Below are 21,596 nucleotides of genomic sequence, written 5' to 3'. Positions count from 1 at the left end.
GCTATACTTTACTAAAATTGTGTAAAATACAGAAAGCGTTGAGCATTTGTGAAATGTAAATTGAAATAAATATATAAATGAGAGACCGTGGATGCGTGCGTATGATTGAAAGTAGGAGCTTGATGAATTTTTATACCAATCATGTAGCTTAATTGTTGTATTGACTTTAAACAGTTATATTCCTGACTGTTATATATATTTTGTGGGGAAAATCACAACACCACAGAGGTAGCTCCTTTTCTGTAAACGTCTTTAGAATGACAAAGCATTGTGAGCAAATTAAACCGTTAAAAGTTAAAGATCTAGGAAGAGGACTACTAATCGACAACATGTAAAAGAAACACAAAAAGCATAAGAGAAGAATTACGGACACACAGAACCATTTTTTTTCAGTTTTAGACCTTAGTGTGGCGAATACATTTTGACGCAAATTTGTTTTTTGAAAAGTCACCATTTCTTGTCTGATTTAACATCTAAATAAATACTTCTTCATTTAATAAGTCACTATTTACTGGTATTGAATAAATCATTAATTTGGATAAGATGTCATTTTGTGATTTATTTATAAATAACGTATACACACTCGTAAAGATTAATGTATACTACTGTATTGTTTGTACAATCTTGTATATAAGAGGGTTGTAGAAAGATCTAATTGCATGCAAAAGTGCAAGAGCTTACGATGAAATAATCAATGGATCATGATAGGCTTTCACATATAAACTTGATCTGTATTATCTTATTGAAAAGTACAGTGGTTCTGAAGAAACTTTCTAAATGATTTAATTGCCAGTCTCTATATTTCCAGCAGTTTAATAGCCAAGATACATGTTCAAGTTTGCTTTTCCAGAAAGCATAAAATGCTATTTCTTTCCATTAACCCTTTCTCTTCCGGCGCATTTTACGTGATTTTGGAGGCCTCTTGACATGGCATTATTAAATTATTTTTAACTTTTTTATCCAAGGAGAGAGCTAGGCATAATGCATGCCATTTTGTAGGAAATTTCTTAGAGATGATATTTTATTACTATTTAGATACTCAACCACTGACCTTATTAGTAAAAATTGAGGTCAAAAGTCAATTAAGTGCAAAATTTTATGGAATTTTTTGATACTTTTTAATCTTTAAGCTAAATATTAAGTATGATGTATGTTGAAATAGGAAATTTGGTATATACCCAAAAAAGAGCATTATTCTGTACTACATGAAACACATAAACTTTTTTTTCAATTCTGCATATAACTACTTAAAAGGGGTTGCTAAGCAACACAGAATTCTTTAATTTTCGGGCAGAAATTTTCATTTTTTACTCATCCTAGACACATTTATGCATCCCAGCACATATAAAAGTTAGATGTGAGGTCATAAAATTACAAGGGACATACAACAGATAAATTGTCTTAAAGTTTGACCTTATTAGAACTATTTTTAGGAGGTCAAGGTCAAATAAGTGCAAAAGTTTCATCAATTTTTTTCAACACTTTTCAATATTCTTGCCATAATTTTACACAATGGATGCTGAAATGGAAAATTCTGAATATACTCTCAAGAAGGGATCAGAACTGCAATATCCATGCATCATTTTAGTTCAAATATCTGTTTAATGACCTTTAAGTGGTTGCTAAGCAACATCATTTTAAAGTTTTTGGCTATATACATGTTTGTTATTTCTGGACACATTCTAGACACTTTTTGTATATTTCATGAAATTGTTTGTAAGATATATATGGGCCATAAAGATGAAAGAACATTTTTGTATTAAAAATTGACCTTGACACTCTTGTTCTTCAGGGGGTCAAGGTCATATCAGTACAGAATTCTGCTTTAAACTGTAAGTAAATATCAATTTTGAAATGCTTCAAACATGGATATATCATCTAATAGTTGACGTAATAAAAATGGCGAATGACAAAATTTGCAAGCAAAGAATTCTGGTCTGCTTCTTACAAACCCCTAGCAAAACATGTATACAATCTTTTTGTTGAACAAGAAATCCATCCTCTTGATGCCATTAGAAATAATCTTTATTTTCATGAATTTAATCTAACAAGAAAAAAAAACTAAATGATTTCATTAGAAGATTTTTCTGGTATAACAGAGTTTAAGGGGTACAATAAAGACTTGACGTTATCTTGGAGGGAAATAATAATAATAGATAGCATTGGCAATATTTAACCCAAAACTGTTTAGTCAATAAGTTGAAAAATTGACGCTCATATCCAAATATACAAATCCAGAAATATTGCAAGATGAATTCCAAATCAGACTGAAATCTTCAACAAAATGTTGAAGAGCACTTTTACTTTGTGTCCACCATTCTTTTATCAACTGTCATTTCTCTGTAAGACTGGAGGAAGTTCTTTGACTTGTCCAAGACATTATTATTTGCTGTCAAGTACAAGTGATCAGCTTCTATCCTGTAAAAGATTTAAATATTTTGAAACAGATACATGTCATTGTGTATATGAATTTACATTTATAAATAAAATTAAGAATGCTAAAATTACTACATTTATTTGATTTTCCTTTTAAAATTAAAATTGTATTATGTGATTCAAGTAGTTAAATGATATTGCTAAGTCAATGTATCAGGACTGATAATTCAACAACCTTGTAGTAAACCATTCTGTTTATTTTGTTTCAGCAACCGGTTCTTACCAACCTCTTTCATAACTAATTCAACGTATATTTATTTTAGAAATATATTACACAGGACCCATATTCACTTTTACTATTTAGGACTTTTAATTATTCTAATATACACGTAACACAAAAACCCAAAAGATTTTTTGTTGTACAAATATCAGTATAAGCATATGGATTTGAAAATATTCATGTATAATTCTCATTTTGGACCGTTATATGTAATAAAAGGTAGGATGTAAAATACTACATGTACAATATTCTATTCTTTAAACATGTATTACCATATCCGATATGTACGGATAAATAATTTTAATGAAACATGTGAAATCATGGGAAGGTTTTACATTCTGAGGGAACGAATCGTTTAAACTAGGAGAATGAATTATACAATCTGAGATAGCGTATTGTGTAATTTGAGGGAACAAATTGATAATCTGTGAGAATGAATTGGCAATCTGTTATATCAGATTGTCAATCCAAGAGACCGGATTGCATAAATCAAGAACTTGGTTTACTTTTATAATTTTTAAAAAATTTTTTGTCCCTATATGGCTTTCATAGATTGCATACCTGCATGGCTGCCAAGGTTGTAAAAAGAAAGGAGACAATTAACTGCAAATGTTACTTCAGGGCAAAATTCCTGGGGCAAGGCTGTTCGTGAGAATGGGATTGTTGATAAACCATCCAATGAGTTTGATCACCCCTGTATATGATGCATGATAAGTGGAAAGAGTCTAAAAAATTGAGAAAATGGAAATTCAAACCACATACTTTATGCAGATTGGAAATATAACAGCAGTCTATAAAAACAGCTTGTTCCATATCTCGGCATTCATTCAGATAGATATTACATGTTTAAATAATGTGTTTGTATGAATAATCAAGCATCATGAGTACACTGTATCATGTGTTTCAAACACTTATTTTTCAAAATATAAATCAAATGTTTATAAACTTGTATGAATGCAATATCATGAGAATGACACAAATGAAATTTGACTTTATTTTTTGAAATTTTAGAATATACAGAAATTTTCAACACCAAAACAAAAATTTACCTGTTCATTGGTGTCCTTACATATTAATTGGCCTTCGTAGTTCATGGTGGGCTTAGCAAGTGGGTATTCACAGATGAAAGTATTGTTGCATATGGTGCCTGCACCCTAAAAATTCAATGTGAAAGTCGTACATGTACACACTGGTACACACATACTGAAAACAACTGTCCATTATTATGGCAACTTTGATTTAACTTTGAACTTACGAGTGATTTTCAAAAACATCAAAGTTCAAAAGCAACGCAAAATTGGTTGAACAATACGATATACGCACACTGAAACATGAAGGAAGATCTAGTATTTTCTTTTGAACGTGAACTAATGCGTTTCAGTCAATGTACGTGCGTATTCTCACCTGCTAATACCAAAGGCATGTCCGTATTATTTGATTCATTGATGTGACGATCTACGTCGTGAAATAATCATGAAAATTGACGTTCAGATTCCGGATCACCATCATGTTTACACCACAGCGGAAACACGTGGTTATTTCAATTCGTATCAACTCATACAGTGATGAGTCGTATTTATTTATAAATGCGAGTCTTTCGTGCCAATATAGATCTAACTAAATTGCAAATCAAGTATACAGTATAATAAGATACAACAATATTAAAAATCTGATTTTTTTTTTTAGTAAAGATCGACGATTAGGGAATCTACAATTTTATCAACATTGTACATAACGTTATATCACTACATGACTGAAATATATACATCAATAAATTAACATTTCTTATTCACAAAAGGCAGAACGATAGTATGTATTTGTTTTTTGAAATCTATTTTTTTTGTATTATGAATTTATTCAAGTAAAAAATATATTTAAATGGTCAAAAAAGTCTTATAAAAGAATTTGTTTTTTCGAGTAAGACGCAACAATATCGACCTTGACGTTACATGTAAATATTGACCGATTTTTCCATAAAAACTATGCGAAGGTCACAAATTCAAATTATCGTAATAAAGAAAATACTGAGTGTAAGAAGGCCTGTAAGGGCTTGTTGGAAAGGAAATTTTCTCTACTTTTACCAGCTTTATTTTGTTTTCCCTATTTCAACACAGAAATAAACTTAAAACTGAGCTTTGTTTAAACATTACGAATAAAATCGAGAAAAAACACATAAGTGCAAGAAAATTCTTGTTTTTAAAATATACTTTAAAGTAACAACAATAATTTTTACATATTTTAAAAACAGAGAAAAAATGCTTTAAGAATATACCATACTTTCTATATAAAGTTAATCTGGAAAAAAAATGTCAATCGTCTGGAAAATCGGCAATTGCTTTGGAAAATTACGCCATTTTCAAAAAGTCACGTTTGTCTTCACAACGTAAAATCGATTAAATATCGGCAATCAAGACATAATCTTTTTAGATATTTTAAAAGTAGAGAAAATTTCCAAAAAGACGATATATAGTTTATATACCTTCGTGCTTCCATAAAATAGATACGGAGATCTTATTTTCGCGAAGTCGTGTTTTAACGCGCCACCGGTTAATTTGACCGGTGCGGAAGTGAAGGGGTTAAGGAATCACAAAAGAACATGTTTCAGATGGAAATTATTTCTATTCTAAGTATTTATCTAACCTCTGTGAAAATTTCTTTCATTGATTTTAAATATTTTTATATCAGTAAAATGTCTGTAGAAAAGCAAATTGTAACACTTGTATCGTTCTTATTTTAAAAAGTTCATAATTTTACTGCATGAAAGCTTGAACGTTAGCGTTAGCGTTTATTTTGTCTTCATCGAACAATTGCTTACTCCGACAAAATCGATTTCAAACACTAATCAGTCTCTTAGTGAATTTTAGAGTCTCCTTTAGTGTACCTTCCTATGCAAAAATGATCCACTTTTGCATATTTTCATAATTTTGCTCGATGCACACAAAAGTTTGTTATCAAATGACGAAGTTCACATTAGATTAAAAAAAATAGTCGCCGTAAAGAACAGATGATGCAAACAAAATAAATGGATGCTTGGATGGATATATAATTTGTTACTTATTTTAGTTGTAAATGATTAGTATTATATACAGGTATTTCTGAAATATTGAAATAATGTAAACTTTCTGCAACCAACCTTATTAATCTATATTTGTATAGATTTGGGGAAATACGGCAAATGTAGAAAAATGATATACATGTATGTGCTGCTATAAAACAAAAACAAAAATAAATAATTAAAACTAAGAAAATAAGAAATCAACAAAGAAAGAAATGTTAAGGATAAGAAATATAGAAAAAATTATCATCTTTGATTTTTATATTTTAATAGCATTTCACACAAAAATTAATTAAAATTCTTTTTTCATTTAAAAGTTATTAAAACTTTTAATTTTTTTGCGGGTTTGATTGACACATCCTTTCACTACCACAAGGTTTAACTTTATTCTTAATCCTTAGGAAAAGTGGCAATCTTGTTGTGTATTAATGAGAAACATTGAAATTTAAATCCAGAAAAATAGTTCTATTCAGAGTAGAAATGTTAGAAAGCAAAACTCCTTCACAAGTATCGTCATTCCGTTGTGTACAGAGTTTAGCAAATCGAGCACACTCGTGTTATGTACACAGTTTTTGTAAACAGGGCGAAAGCTTTGTTATTGTTTGGTGTTTTGGTTCACCGGGTGCGTTAACGTTTAATCGCCAAAGTCTGCTCACCATAACTGCACGGACTGACAATATTTTGTGTGTTTGTTTTACTTTCGAACATGTCCACTCTGAATTTTCTGGATTATAGTGGTAATATTTTTCATTAATACACAACAAGACTGCCACTTTTCCTAAGGATTAAAAATAAAGTTAAAATTTGTGAAAGTGCAAGGATGTGTCAATCAAACCCGCCAAAAAAAAATAAATAAAATTTGAATAACTTTTAAATGAAATAAGATTTTTAATTAATTTTTGTGTGAAATGCTATTAAAATATATACATGTAAGTCGTAATATCATAGAGAAAATATTATCTTCAAATCTGTGTCCAAGTACCTATAACTTTGAAAAATGAATTATCTCTCTTTGTAACATAACCAAAACAAATGACTAGAACGTTGGTAGATTTGAAAACGACAGAAAAAAATGTCAAAAAGAAATGTACGTGATTTTTTCCTTATTCTTATGCATTTAATTTTGATTTATTTATTTATTTATCTTTGCAGCATTTTTTGACAAGATTTTTTTTTTAAATTTAGCAAAAACTGTATTTTCAGAACTTAAGAAAAACGAAAAACGTCTATGTTGAAAAGTAGTGCAGTAAAAGAAACATACAAATGCTTGCATGCATTTTGAATTAGTTTTAAAATACTTTGTGATTTTTCTGTATTACGCGAACTTCCCATCCAAAGTAGGCCTTTTTGGGATTATTTCTAATGAAATATAAAGGCGAATCATACTTTCACAAAAAAATAAATAAATCCACATTTTAAAAATTTTTATGTTGTTATTTTATCACGTCAAAAGATTATGATTAGCAAAAATCGTTGTCGTTGTTTTTTTTAAAACCACAGGAAATATCAAATGTGGATTTTATCGCAACTACTTGTAAAGCTATATTTTCCATCTGTGTTTGATACGTTAATTTTTTGTCATGTAGAGACATCGTTTATTACAACAAGCAGTGACCATGCAAATAACTGTTAAGTACTTTACAACTTGTATACACTCAATTTATTTTTATATGTAGGACAGGTTAATCTACTTCAAAGTTACACTATGAGTCAAAATCAGGTGGGTTTCAATATCTGTATCATAAAGCGAAAGATTTATCAAAATATGAGCATTGCAAACTCAACTGTACAATAACGTTAGACAAGATTGCAAATATATGTATGAAAAAACCTGTTCCTACAGTTTCGTTGTTGTCGAACATCTTAAGGTCACAAAACTTTTTAGCTTAAATTTGTATAAACAAGATTTTTTGGAGGATTATATTCTAATAAACTTAATAGCTCACCTGAGCCGAAGGCTCAAGTGAGCTTTTCTGATCAAAATTTGTCCGTCGTCTGTCGTTGTCGTTGTCGTAGTCGTTGTCGTTGTTGTTGTTGTCGTCGTTGTAAACTTTTCACATTTTCGTCTTCTCCTCAAGAACCACTGGGCCAATTTCAACCAAACTTATCACAGAGTATCCTTGGGTGAAGGGGATTCAAGTTTGTTCAAATGAAGGGCCGCGCTCTTTTCCAAGGGGAGATAATCATGAATTTGTTAAAAATTAATGGCATTTTTCAAAAATCTTCTTCTTCAGAACCGCTGGGCCAGGAAAGATGAAACTCATGTGGAATCATCCTCAGGTAATGTAGATTTAACTTTGTTCATATCATGACCCCCGGGGCAAGGATGGGGCCAAAATGGCAGACCCAAGTTTTACATAGGAATATATAGGAAAGATCTTTAAAAATCTTATTCTCCAGAACCACTGGGCCAGGAAAGATGAAACTCATGTGGAATCATCCTCAGGTAGCGTAGATTCAAGTTTGTTCAAATCATGACCCCCGGGGCAAGGTTGGGGCCAAAATGGCCGACCCAAGTTTTACATAGGAATATATATGAAAAATCTTTAAAAATCTTATTCTCCAGAACCACTTGGCCAGGAAAGATGAAACTCATGTGGAATCATCCTCAGGTAGTGTAGATGCAAGTTTGTTCGAATCATGACCCCTGGGGCAAGGGTGGGGCCAAAATGGCCGACCCTTGTTTTACATAGGAATATATAGGAAAAATCTTTAAAAATCTTCTTCTCGAGAACCACTGGGCCAGGAAAGATGAAACTCATGTGGAATCATCCTCAGTTAGTGTAGATTCACGTTTGTTCAAATCATGACCCCCGGGGCAAGGGTGGGGCCAAAATGGCCGACCCTTGTTTTACATAGGAATATATAGGAAAAATCTTTAAAAATCTTCTTCTCGAGAACCACTGGGCCAGGAAAGATGAAACTCATGTGGAATCATCCTCAGTTAGTGTAGATTCACGTTTGTTCAAATCATGACCCCCGGGGCAAGGGTGGGGCCAAAATGGCCGACCCTTGTTTTACATAGGAATATATAGGAAAAATCTTTAAAAATCTTCTTCTCGAGAACCACTGGGCCAGGAAAGATGAAACTCATGTGGAATCATCCTCAGGAAGTGTAGATTCAAGTTTGTTCAAATCATGACCCCCGGGGCTAGGGTGGGGCCAAAATGGCCGACCTTTGTTTTACATAGGAATAAATAGGGAAAATCTTTAAAAATCTTATTCTCGAGAACCACTGGGCCAGGAAAGATGAAACTCATGTGGAATCATCCTCAGGTAGTGTAGATTCAAGTTTGTTCAAATCATGACCCTCGGGGCAAGGTTGGGGCCAAAATGGCCGACCCTTGTTTTACATAGGAATATATTAGAAAAATCTTTTAAAATCTTCTTCTCGAGAACCACTGGGCCAGGAAAGTTGAAACTCATGTGGAATCATCCTCAGGTAGTGTAGATTCAAGTTTGTTCAAATCATTACCCCCGGGGCTAGGGTGGGGCCAAAATGGCCGACCCAAATTTTACATAGGGATATATAGAGAAACTTTTAAAAATCTTCTTTTCAAGTACTTCAAAGCTATAATTAGTGATATTTATATGGAATCATCCTCAGGTAGTGTAGATTCTAATTTGTGCAAATGATGAACGCCTGGAGGGGGGGGGGGGTAAATTCAAGCCCGATGTTCTCAGGTGAGCGCTGTGGCCCCTGGGCCTCTTGTTGAAGAAAGTATCAAAATCTCTGGTATACCGACCAGATTTTTGGTATTTTAAACCATAGTAACTTCTTTAACTTCACTGCACACACGTACAGTAAAGGGAAAGAAGTGAAGCAGCATGTTTCTCTTGGGCTATATAAATACCATTCAAAAATTTTATCAATCAATTATTGATTTTGGCGCCATTAAATAAAGCATGTATTCTCGTGAGGAGAATATTTTTAATAAAGATGTTATTTCATATGTACAGCTACGTATCTGTAGCTCTGTCGTTGAGGAGATATGTAAAGTTAAATCAGAAGCTACATGTATTTATCCAAAAAATGTGAAATCCTTTATTTTCGGCGCTTGTTTTAATTGCTTGTCTCGGGGAATCTTGTATTATATGTGCCCCCCAGACCATGTTTTTAGGTTAATCAATTATATATTTTTTCGAGTAAAATTATTACTTTTTTTCTTGCAAGGGTTCCAAACACCTCTATACTACAGTGAAATGTGTTTTGAAATTTGCTTTTACCGATGTCCATGTTGGGAGATTTAGAAATGAATGTAATATTATTTTCTTTGATCGAAGTATCAAAGAAAAAATTTGGACGGAAAACGTCATCAATACGCGCATTGATGAAAACGTTTTCCGTTCAATTTTTTTTCTTTGATACTTCGACCAAAGAAAAAAATATTACATTCATTTCTTATCATTTCTTATCATTTTATTATGATTTTAAATTAATAAAATGAAACTTTCTTTCACTTTACTATGAAATTTACGCATCAAAAAAAAGCGTATGAATATATCACAACAACGTTAACGTTGCTGAAATTCAAAGTGGCTTAGCCTACTTCTTAGGCCTAACGAAAAAACAAGTTCTCAAATATTTTTGTGTCATTACCAACCTTCTCAAACAATAATTAACAGTTATTTAACACAAAAACTTACCTGTTGTATTATTATATTTTGCTATATCCCATTGGGTATATTTTCCCCTGTTAGTTCGTAAATGTAAAGGAAAGCAACTCAAATATCCTAACAGTTCTACTTCTAGGTCACAGAAGTTTTGGATTTCCAATTCGCCTCCTTTCATCTGAATTTCAATTCGAACATATAGATACGTACATGTATTACAACCTGTCCATGCTGTAAAATCTGAAAGAGATTGTTGCCGACTGTAAAGATTTCCGTCTTCATTCATGTGGTGTCGTTTTTCTCGATCATTCCTTTCCTACGAATTAACACATTAACAGCATTTTTCCATCTTTAGTACCATGAAAACATTTCTTCACTGTTCTATTGTTCATACCAGTTATCTCAAAAACATTCATTTAACATAAGTATGCTGATTTCCTTCATTCTTTCCCATAACTATATTGTCATGCAGACGATTTTGGTTTGTTTAGCAAAGGGGGGATAATTCAAGGAAGGATATGGAGATAACGAACAGTATTCAATCTCAAAGTCCGTAAAGCAATACAAAATAAGAGCAGAGCAAACACGGACCTCCGAAACAACAGAGGTGGGATCAGGTGCCATGGAGGAGTGAGCATCCCCTGCTGACCGGTCACACCCGCTGTGTGCTCCTTGTCATGATCAGGAAATAACGAAAAAAACCGTCGTCAATTCAGTGTATAAATAATGGACTAACAATTGGTATGAAAAACGTCAGTCAGCATTTGACTCAATGATAAATTGTATTTGCTGACAATGTCATTGTATCGACCATAGAACTTACGAAATGATGACTTTAAACGAGACTGCTGATATTCTTGTTTCATCAACTTGCTTGTCAATAATTTACCTCGTTTAAGAAATTGTTCATACGTAGAGCATGCTCTTGCGTATCGAATCAATTGAGATATATATACTCCGTATGCAGGTGATGAAGGTACATTGCTGCATAAGTAAGGGAAGTTGACGATAGAAAAGTAAAAGTCATCACGTTTATCACATACCTTGGTTGTTAGATTACCATTAGTGTCTTTTTCAAGTAAAATATCCAAATATGAAGCAGAAGTGTCGGACTCTGTGGTATCTTTTATCTCAAGCTCACCAGGATATATCGTATCGACGTAAGAATGGAAATTATCATTATTAATTGACAATACGTCGTCGATATATCTAAATGTCGAGTTGAAGGCCACAGCAAGTGTTTTCTTCTCTCCACGCATAAGATTTTGCATAAATTCTGCTTCAAATGAATATAAAAATAAGTCTGCTAATAACGGAGCGCAATTTGTACCCACGGGAATTCCAATAGATTGTTGGAATACCTGGTCTCCAAAAACCACATAGATATTGTCAATTAGAAACTCAAGCATCTTCTTGATGTCAATTTCAGAGTACTTATGTGTGCAATCAGAATCTGTTTTAACAAAATGACCAATGAAGAAGTAAGTAAATTTAAGAGTTCCATTTTTATTGAAGAAGCAGCTGTCAATGATATCAAAAAGCCTGGATATTAATTTTTCGTGGGAAATTGTTGTGTATAAAGTTGAAAAGTCGTAAATTTTTAAGCTGTTGAGTTTTGAAAAGTCTTGTGATTTCAAATTGTCCAAAAGTTCATTAGATTTTTTTAAGTATCCACATCTGATTCAAAAAAGAAACGAAAGTAGGAAATAAGTCAGAAACGTAATGGACAGGTTTCGAAATATAGAAAAATATCTATTGAAGTAAAACTATTTAATTATTCCTTCAAAAAGTAATCTGGAATCGGGAAATATACATGTATTAAGACTAAAGACAAAAAAGTAGTTCCGGCTGCTTAGTGCTGCTTACTGCTTTATTGATGCAGTTCTCAAAATAATTTTTATCCAATCAGAAACAAGTATTTTATAGAAATAAAATGATTGTTGAGTTAACACGCCCAAGATTAAATCTAATTTTTTTTTTATTTATAAATTGCATTCCTTTAAAGACAATAGAAATCATTTGCGACACCCCCTTGTCTTCAATTAAAAAAAGATTTTCAATTAGTATGAAAAGGGTAAATCAGTGTTTAACTTGATGATTAATTGTATTCGCTGACAAGGTCATTGTATCAACCAAAGAATTATCGAAATGACGACTTTAAATAAGACAGCATAATTGTAATTTCTTTGTACAAGATGTAAAGATTTACACCTCTATTCACTGAAAATGTTTGATTAATTTGTAGAAAGTCCTGTGTGAGATTTTTTCATTTGTATTGAGATGCAAGAATTTGCAGGTTAAAGGGTCAAATTTAGATCTGCATCTGTAAATACCTTTTGAGCATCGATAGATTTTTTTCTGCCAGTTCCTACTGCGATATCGGACCTCGGACTATATTTAGATCGCATCCAAAGGACCGGTCTCCGTGTTCCGCAGTTCAACGTTAGTATCAACTCTTTACTCCACGGCACTAATTATCGGCTATTGATAAGCTATTATAAAATATGTGTAAAACTTAATTAACAGGAAATTTTTACGTTTGGAAATGTTTATTTGCTTCATTTACGCCTTTATAATGGCAGAAATATCGTTAATTATTAAGTGAATTATTTATGGTATTGCTTTATTTATTGATATAAAAGTTTGCAACAATGAATCCATCAAATGTCTTGAAAAATATTTTTTTTCTCAAGTTTTTGTGTTAATCTAGCGCAAATTTAAAAGAGATTTGACTCTTTTCAGAACTAAAAATACGATACGCAGCACCATTAAGGTTGCAATTAGTAGGCGGGGCTTAATTTATACGGGAAATTTTACTATGACGTCACAGAAAATATAAGGTCTTCAAAATGCCACAAAATGAAATTATTTGCTATTTCAAACTCCTGGATAGCTGAAGACTGCATAAAAACTTACTATTACTGCATGTAAATGGTTTTTATGTAGTCTACAGCTATCTAGCAGTTTTATCGTTTGTTAAATCCCACACAACTAAATATACACGATTCATCGATCACAATGCACTTGTCAGTGTGACGTCATCTCGCAAAAAATGACGCAGTTTGTACACAGCGAGAGGCTGATCAAGTCACATTATGTACAATGAAAAATGTTTTTGTTCACAACTAAATATTATTTGCCGTTATATAAAAGACCGTTAACTTGGATGTGATGTCTATTTTACTATTTTATTTAAGGTAGGACACAATAGATAGGTCAAATTTTTCCTCAAATTCAATTTTGATGAAACTTTGATATTTTGTTCTAGGATACAAAATCTCTCTTTATATATGATATGAAAGAAATTCAACTGCATAATTTTTGCTCACATAGTCTGAAATATGGCCTATCGAACCCCTGTAAGAAGATTGTGAAGTCAGACATTCGACTTAAGAGTGAACCTTGTTTTAGAATAATCAATTGATCTATTGCAAATTTATTTAATACTTTTAATAAAGATATCCTTTTTTGTTGCTTTAAGTTAGTAAGTCAACTTGATATTGGAAAATTAGAGTAAAATATTAAGTAAAAATTGAGCATACATAGTGTCAGAATTGAAAATTCACAGGTAAATTTCCGACAGTTTAAGGTTTCTTAAGCATGTTAAGAGAAAATGTATTATTCAATTTCTACATAAAATCAACAGAATGATTCAAATGGGTCCTAGAATAAAATGTGTAAAACTAAAGAAAATTGAACCAGTGGTTTAATATATTTCGGCGATTAAAAAAATATCAATGGCAAAAAAACTAAATGAGTCAGTAGATGACGTCACAATGTTTGACCTTTGACCTCTTGATATGACCTTGACCTTTGTAGTACACAAAGAATCGCGACTTCTTATATATGTGTCCAAATATCAGCTCTCTACTATATATATATGGAACAAAAGTTACACTGCATTTTATAACAGACTGTTACATGCTTGTTTATTGCACTTAGATAGCGTTAACACATTCCAAAATGTAAACCCCCAAGTGACCAATATATAGGATTCTCTGTTTTTTTCACAAAGTATGACGCAAACACGCCAAAACTTATTATTTTTCTTACAGGGACCATTCATTTTTGTCAAAATAGTAATATTATTCTTCTTTTCTCCGGTACTTTTTAAGAAATTGGTTAAAATAGAATCCATGGGTGTTTTGTCCTACCTTAAATGCTGTCTGGAATATATTCTCCAGACAAGTGATACTGTGGTGTGTTTGTATGCAGATTCATTCAAAAAGTAATAGAAGGGCCCTAATAAATCCATTTATTGTAAGGGCATACCCTCAATGTATTTGCCAAGTGTTACACATAAAATCAAGAAGCATTAAGATATTTGAAAAGTACTGCGAACCTCATGAAATCTTGCAAATAAATTAATTATAGCTATATTTAATGTTGTTGACCAGCAAAATATCCAACCTGCCGTCCAACAAATTCAATTTTAACAATTAAATACGGGAATCTACATGGGTTCGCAGCACTTTTAACAAACTACATCTAGTTTTGAAAAGAATTATAAATTAAAATAGGATTTTAAACTTGGTTATGACCTTGCAATATTAGAATTTATAAATGACCTCTAAACAAGAATAATTGCTAAAATCATGCCACTCTGACATCACGTGACAAGTCTACATGAAAAAAAAAAACAAACTGTCTTCAACATGTAGATTTGAACCACATTGCATTTTTTTATATCAGTGAAGTCCTAGAAAGAATCGCCTATCCTTATAAAGTATGTATTTTTTATCTTAAAAACGTCGCCGATATTTCCATTTGTAACCTTATCTGTACTGTGTATGGCACAAACCATCGTTATAAATCTATTCATAAAATATTTATCAAAAGGCTAAAAATCAGACAGAACAAAAGTCTAGGATCTAATTGGTATTGGTCAATCTCCAATTTGGCTACAATGAAAGTTTTGCAATGATGGGTCATTGGATGAATCTAAGAATCTAAGAATGCATGACCTAGGTCTTTCCTAGGTCATACATATCTTTCCAGGCTCTTATCTACTTGTGTATTTTACAGTCCACAGTAGTTTTGTATATCGATCATTACATATAAAAACAAAATATGTCCTTGATGAGTATATATTTAGACTAAAAGCAGGCAAAAAATATAACAAAAAACAAACAGTGTGATCTCACAAAGAGCATATTTACGTATAAATCAAGACATCATTCGAAATCCGTTTTGCACAGAATTAACGCACTCACTCACAAACCAACACACACATAATATAAACAAACAGAGGGTCTTATCTCCCCTGAACACTTCTAAAATGTATTGAAACATAATTTTAAAAAATGAAAAAATTAAAATGAGACATACTTGTACTTTAAGAAGAAAAAAATGATGTAACAATTAATTATAACACATAAAAAAGTTTTGTAGAAGTGAAATCCGTTAAATAATATTTTGGTGCTCTAATTTTCCTTCTTTTATGAAAAAAGTTTTACATAAATAATATCCATCTTCTCGACAGGATAGGAGCCCATATTCTTCATGTATCTATAAATTCCTGTAGATATAAAATAACGTCATTAACAATGAAAAGAACACTGTATGTTTTCCGTAATATTTCTTTTGATAAAGAAAAATTTTGCTAATTTCTCCCATTCAAAATTTTTCAGATACAATTTAATATCTGAAAAAGAACAAAAAATACCTCAAATTTATTTCAAGCGTGCATTTTCTGTGCTGTCTATTTTCTTTCCACAGTCTCTCAAGGGGCAGCGACTGTAGGCCAAAGCGCAGTCTTCACAGGTCAAGAAATGGCCACATGGAAGGAAGAATTTAGATTTTTCTTTTATCTTGCAGAGATAACAAAACACAAGTGCTTCATTAAGCCGGTATTGGAATTTCAGATGCTCTAAAAGAAAGAAATAAGAAAGAATTAGATATGCTGAATGAACTTATTTTGATATCAATTTAGAAATTCAGCTATGTTTCTCTCCTTTTTCTAAATGTTTTCTATAATATAGTAACACGTGATTCAAATGAGTATAAAAGTCTGCAGTTAAACACATTTGCTATTTAAATAAATTATGCACTCTCCAAGATATTTATTACAGTAATTATTTGAATCACCCTATTTTCATTATGATATGTGTGGAATTCAAGAAGTATAAACTTAAAAAGAAAATAAATTTTTGAAAGAAATATGTATTTACATGTAGTCGGTAAAGAGGTTCTACGGTTTTAGATTTCACATGTTTAGGAATTGCATATGAAAGATCCAAAAATATAAAGAATTTTGACAATTACATGTATTTGCAATTACAATTACAATGTTCTATTACAATTATGGTCTATTACTTTCAATTTCTAGTTATAATGTAAAATATATTACATTACTTTTCAATTTCTTTAGTTTTATTTTCAGAAATCTTAAATGTTGATTATTACCGAGTTTCTAAGAGTTTATTTCAAAAGTAAAATACTTTAAATGTGCTTAATGTGTTATTATGTTACAATCGCTAAAAGAACTTTAAACGTATGTTCTTTGTTGTATATGTTGTAATTATCAATTATTATCAAGGTGAATTCCAAGCGACATTTTTTGTATGACTTTACGTATATTGAGAAGTGTTACATTCAGAATAATAATTTTAAAGTCCACGAAAACCCTCTAAGATGACCAATCAAGACAATTTATACCATCAAAATCTGTGCTTCAACAGTATATTTGCTTAAATGTTTTTAATATGAAGGTGTTACACATTTTAAAGTTTATTTAATTCACATTACAGTTCAACTTTGAGAGAAATGAAATTCGAAATCTTATAGAAACTAGAGGGGGCTTCTGATAATGTCCCCGTTAGTGCCTGAACACAAAAACTCACTTCACACTCTTTCAAGGTGTCCAAAGAACATGTAATTAACAAAAAAAAATATTTGCATTTTTTTCTTATTTATCTTTTAAAATAAAGGTCTACCTCAAATTTTTTTTAAGAAATTGAAAATGCATGATGCATAATCGTGTAAAATTTGCAATTCTTATTCAATTAAACTGTTAATTATATCATAAAGAGTAACAACAATCATCGTGATAGATAAAAGGACGTAACGTCTTTCAGTACACGGAAAAAATCTCTTGCTGACCTTTAGAGCTTTGTCTTACCAAAACCATGTATTTAAATTGTTTGCTTGATACCGGAACAGGCCTTGTGGATTAGGTTTTCCCTCTAAAACCTTTCCCCCGGAAAACTTGCTCTAGAGTAGGATCCCCCCAGGAAACTTGCTCTAGAGTAGGATTTCCCCTACGGAAATCCCACACCAGAGTCAATTTTCCGGGGGGAAATCCTACTCTATGTACAGTACAGGCCACGAGTTCTCCGCAACGCTCGGTGGAAAAAACACCGTGTGAAACGCTCTGTTTTTAGATTTTCATTTGAATTAACTATGTGTCTAGAAATTTATATTTTAGTAAAACTATTCATCCACGTCACAAAATCAAAATTATGAATTTTATTTTAAATGAATAATTTAATCTCATGTGTTCACGTAACAAAGGAAGACGAAATGGTGTCGAGATGCATTCGTGTCATATACACTGACATACATAGTATAGTATAAAATTAAATCGGAGCTGTATTTATGTTTATGGTTTTATGGTTTTAACATGTACAGTACTAGTCCAAGCATTACAATGTATATTCCTTATTAAAATACATTTATTTTGTTCATCTTGAATTATTCTGAATGTGGATGCGAAAATCGTCAGCAGAAACACGAAATTAATGCAATAATTTCAAAGCGTATTTCTCGTAACAGCAAACATTATTTTCACAGAGTAGTATTCACTACGTTATGTTTTTAAAATCCTTTCAGTGTAAGTAGTTATTTTGATTTGTTTGTCTTTTCTTGTAAAGTGTATAAAAAGCTATACCAGAGAGTGAGAGAGAGAAAGAGAGACTCATACAACCCCCTTTTAACATATAGTCTGTAATTTTTTTTTTTAATTCTTCGTTTTATTTAAGATACGGAGGTCACAATTAATCATTCTATAATTCTATTTAATTGCCACAACTTTTGTTTATATTCAACCCATTTAATGCAATTAATTCGTTCTCTGTATATGCTGTACGCAAAAAAATTCTCTTGCATCACCTGCCAATCAAATTCCCATGACGCTAGGTGACCTTGAAAGTCTGTTTACGCGGAAAGAATTTCTCTTGTGATTTGAAACAATCTTATGGTCAGTTCCGAGTTCACACCTGTTCAAAAATATATTGGGTCTCTGCCGGTGGGCCAGGGGCGCCGTATGTTTATCACACCTTTCAAACTCTTTAGCTCTGACTACGGCAAGTGTATACATATAACACACTCAACTGATATGCGAAATTCATTTTCCAGGTTTCACTACAACAACAATTATAAACTTACATGTATTTGTTAATTTATTTATCCTTTTTCAGTCACAAATAAGAATACATCCCGTAGATTAAGATTTAAAAAAAAAACATAACATAAATTTGCAGACTTCTGATAAAGTTGTAACTAGCTGATTCATATCGCTTTTTTAGAAAGGGGGGGGATTTTTAAAAATCGCTAAATATCTATATGTTTTCTCAAACCGTTTTTTTTTTTCTTTTCACACGATATATTTCAGAATGAAGTAATATTCGTACTGAAGTTAGCACATTTCATTTGCCAAAAAATCGGCTGTGATTTTTGTATTCAGCGTGTTTACTAAGTTTATCACGATTTTAATTAATGAAATTATTCAGATTATTATATCTGCCTGTTCAGTGGATTTTCGAGTTTACCGCATTAAATATTTATCTCCATATTTTACATAAGTACAGATTTTTAGTGTTAGTCCAACAGCAATAATCCCCATCTGAACCTGTCCAATGATTCGCCGAGTATCGGTATCAAAGAGCAGAAATTTAATGTGCGAGTCTGATACCTTTTTTTAAATTTAATCTACGCACAGTAAATGCACATTTAATTTCTTACAAAATAATTAATTCACTTAGTATAATCACGCATCTGATATGTAATACGTCTACTAGGGTAAAACGATCTTGTATCAACGATTTAATTGAACACAGTTAAAATCAAAATCCAAAGTAGAGACAATCAAGTAATTCATTTATGAAAGCGTTTTCCTCTTAATGAAATATAATAATAGTCTATTGATCTTTTTATGACTAATATAATTAGTATTTAACTTGACTGTATATTTTTTTTGCCGGAGACGAGTACGTTGTTATTCGTTTTAAGGCATCTTAATAGTTTAATTATCTGTATGCGATAAATTACCAATATTGATTTATGGAAAAAGTACAACAAATATTTCGAAAGAAAGTTGATGTAATTTTATTAAATAAAGGCAATGAGAATGTTTAAAATATTAATCATCAGAACTGTTACACACCGTGTTACACGGTCCACAGAAACGCTGACTTCAAAGACGCCGACAAGGTTCGAGGTCCACGCTAAAGCGTGGACTTGCGGTCCACGGGGCCCCGTGTTTTTTGCGGAAAACTCGTGGCCTGTACTGTAGTAGTTATAGAGTGCAATTTCCCACAGAGTCAATATTCCCCCCATAAAATATAATTTAAGGACACATGATACAAATAAACGTTGAAAATTACAATTCAAGTCCTATTTAAATAAGTCAAATGAAAGTTAAATTTTTCATTAAAGGTTTCACAAAAATGGGATTTAAGGAAAATGTAATATGACCCAAAAAATTGTAAAGATTAATAAGAATAGTTACAGTAGTTAGAAATGTGGAAATTTGAACATCATAGTAAGTTTACAATTTTTTAATATTTTAGAAAGTTTATTGTACAACCAAAATAGGTCCAAAAATATATACCAATTTTGTTTGTTTCATTATATATTGAGAATTTTACATTTCTTTTAAAATTTATATATTTTGGTTGAAATTCTATGATTTGCCTTACAAGTCGGAAAAAACCCACTCATCTACCTTTTAAAAATCAGGTTCTCGTTTGTCTTTTTTCCCACCAAAATATTGTGGATATGGTTTATATTGACTCTATAACGAGGGGTGAAATCCTACTCTGAGAAAGAAAGAGGGGAGAATTTGGCTCTGGTGTGAGATTTCCCCTCGGGGGAAACCCTACTGTAGAATACGATTTACGGGGGAAAAGATGGCTATGGGGGAAATTGGTTGGCTATTGGTTGCCAAATTTCATTAAAACTATCTAAATTATATGAGCAATGCACTGCTTTTTAATTGAGTAATTTCTTTATCATCAGATTAAAGTTGTGTAATTCTGGTACTTTTCTAATGACATGCATATTAGATACTGACGATGAATGTATGCACGACTTTGCAAGCAAAATGCAGTAATTCGAAACATCTCATTTTATCTCATTTTGACAAGAAAGTTTTTCTATATTAGATATATGTAGTTGATTCCTACATGTTAGAAAATGATTGCAAAAAGTTGAAACACAAGTTCATTATTGATTTTAATATTATCAAGGAACCAAAGAGCTTCTTTAAAAAAATATTGGTCCAAAACCAATTGTGGTAAGGTTAAATATACATATAGCTTATTCAAACAACCTCCGCTAATTATAAGATCATTTTAATACTTTATCTTCAGGTAAGATTGAATTGTGCTTCTCCATCTTGCTTTTGTATTGATGAATATCCTTGTAACCAAACCAATTTTAATTATTTCATTTGTACTTCAAAATTAGGAACTTTCAATCCACCCTTATTAAATTTTTTGGCAAGAGACTGAACTTTTAATTTTTGGCTTTTCAGTATACCCATATGAACTTATTCTGTTCTTTAGATTGCACAACAGTATTAAATTGTCCTATATATTTTTACCAAAAGTGTATAAGTTTGAGTAGATGCAATTTATTGAAAACACACTTCTGAGAAGTTTCCTTTTCAGATCTTGTACGAGGGTTGATCAAAAAGTTATGTCACAACTTTGAAAAAATTAATATAAATCGACGTAAAGCAACAAATTTATGCATGATGGAAGCAAAATATCTGATTTTAAACAATGTGCGTTTATGATAGTCGCCGCACCTAAATAATAAGTCATATGACGGATACGCACCGTCATACTTTTAACACCCATTCTCAATATAAGGGCTCAAATAATGTCGCCTCATTTTCATTTAGAAGAAATACCACTGATGTAATTTTTAAATCAACATTATAAATAGTCATATAACAATGAATAAGAATTCATATAATTATCGATCTGAAAGGGTATTTAAGGAGTTCCAAATTCAAATATAGTAGCCTATTTGAAATGTACGTTACTG

At 31.5% G+C, this 21,596-nt stretch overlaps 2 long non-coding RNA genes across 2 annotated transcripts; both read right to left on the bottom strand.

Annotated features, from left to right (window-relative positions):
- Nucleotides 1-1,687: 1,687 nt before the first annotated feature.
- Nucleotides 1,688-4,107, bottom strand: LOC134228846 (uncharacterized). The gene is made up of 4 exons (XR_009984091.1): nt 4,061-4,107; nt 3,706-3,810; nt 3,218-3,381; nt 1,688-2,418 (listed from the first exon to the last, which is right to left on the bottom strand). It is a non-coding gene; the product is annotated as an uncharacterized LOC134228846 (long non-coding RNA).
- Nucleotides 4,108-15,396: 11,289 nt separating this feature from the next.
- LOC134228845 (uncharacterized) lies at nt 15,397-16,193 on the bottom strand. Its single transcript, XR_009984090.1, has 2 exons — nt 15,991-16,193; nt 15,397-15,843 (listed from the first exon to the last, which is right to left on the bottom strand). It is a non-coding gene; the product is annotated as an uncharacterized LOC134228845 (long non-coding RNA).
- Between the last annotated feature and the right edge of the window lie 5,403 nt (nt 16,194-21,596).

The sequence above is a fragment of the Saccostrea cucullata genome, unplaced genomic scaffold (genome assembly GCF_032062105.1).
Source record: "Saccostrea cucullata isolate Sc308-1 unplaced genomic scaffold, CSIRO_AGI_Scuc_v1 ctg5193, whole genome shotgun sequence".
In the NCBI taxonomy this organism is placed as follows: domain Eukaryota; kingdom Metazoa; phylum Mollusca; class Bivalvia; order Ostreida; family Ostreidae; genus Saccostrea; species Saccostrea cuccullata.
The sequence above is the reverse complement of the archived record's forward strand: the minus strand, read 5'-3'. Positions and strand labels throughout refer to the sequence as shown.